This window comes from Ursus americanus, chromosome 10 (assembly GCF_024610735.1).
Source record: "Ursus americanus isolate L20-20 chromosome 10, mUrsAme1.1.p, whole genome shotgun sequence".
Lineage (NCBI taxonomy): Eukaryota > Metazoa > Chordata > Mammalia > Carnivora > Ursidae > Ursus > Ursus americanus.
Window position 1 is genome coordinate 56,031,129 of NC_142136.1, and position 1,426 is coordinate 56,032,554.

The 1,426-nt window shown below is 37.2% G+C and overlaps 1 non-coding gene across 1 annotated transcript; it reads left to right on the forward strand.

Moving 5' to 3' along the window:
* The first annotated feature begins 841 nt into the window (after window positions 1–841).
* LOC123792023 (U6 spliceosomal RNA) lies at window positions 842–946 on the forward strand. The gene has a single exon (XR_015726000.1). It is a non-coding gene; the product is annotated as a U6 spliceosomal RNA (small nuclear RNA).
* Window positions 947–1,426: the final 480 nt, after the last annotated feature.

A 1,426-nucleotide genomic window follows, 5' to 3' on the forward strand; every position in this document is an offset into this window, starting at 1 on the left:
TAGCTGTAAGTGTATATACTTAACAAGAACAAACATTGAAAGTCCACATGATTTTAGCTCCCATCTTAAGAAGCTAGAAAAAGAACAGCAACTTAAACTCTAGGAAGTAGAAGGAAGCCAGTAATAAAAATAAGAGCAGAAATCTTTGAAACAGAAAACAAATATGCAATAAAGTCTACAAATTCTAAAAGGGACTTAAGGTGCCTACCTTTGTTTCTGAGTAAAGATTTGTTTTGCTTCTTTTTCTCCATCTGTTTACCTTTTATTTCCTTCTATTGTCTTACTGCACTAGCTAGAAGTTTCAGTATGTTGTTAATTAGGAGTGGTGAGAGAGGACATCTCGACTTTTTCTCGACTTTAAAAAAAGTATACGGTTTCTCACAATTAAGTAGGGTGTTTGATGTAGGTTTTTGTAGATGCTTTCTTTTTTTTTTTTATCATGTTGAGAAAGTTCCTCTCTATTCCTAGTTTCTGGAGAGTTTTCATAGTGAATAGGTGTTAGATTTTGCCAAATGCTTTTTCTGCATCAATCAATATAATCGTATGATTTTTTTCTTTAGTCTATTGACGTAGTGGGTCACTTTGGTTGATTTTCAAATGTTGAACGAGCCTTGCACTTCTGGTATAAATCCAACTTGGCTATGGTGTATAATTCTTTTTATACATTATTGGGTTCGACTTGCTGATATTTTGTTGAGGATTTTTGCACCTATGTTCATGAGAGCTACTGGTCTGTAATTTTCTTTCTCGTAGTATTTTTATCTGGTTTTGGTATTAGGGGAATGCTGGCCTCATAGACAAGTTAGGAAGTAAAGTTTTGTTTTTAAAAGTTTTCTTGAGAGTTCTTGCCTCAGCAGCATACATACTAAAATTGGAATAATACGGAGAAGGATAGCATGACCCTTACACAAGGATGACTTGCAAATTGTAAGTTTCCTTGAGAGATGGACGGTGGTGATAGTGGCATAGTGTGATGAATCTATCTAAGACCACGGACCTGTACACTTAAAAATGGTTAAGACGGTACATTCTGTGCTATGTATATTTTGCTGCAATAAAAATTTTCCTTGAGCTTGGGCTGTACCAAGTGGTGGTCTGTGTGAGCCCCAGGCCTTAAATGGAAATGGAGCAGAATGCCAAGTAAAGACTCTGGGGGGAGTAGCTATGGTTGTCTGCTCCCCTGCTAAGCAAAAATCTAATTGGGAAGGTTATCTACACAGTTATGAATATTAAATTAACAATGGAAGATAGTATATTGGCCAAAAAATAACTCAGAGACTAAATGATGTAGGACTTGAGAAAGGGGTGTTGCTACGTCTTTTTCTTCTCCTAAACCAATGTCACTCTTTCTTTAGCTCTTGCCGCACCTATGAGTCTGAGGGGGGTAGTGGGGTGGGGGTGGGTATGGGACACAGGGCCACAGTTA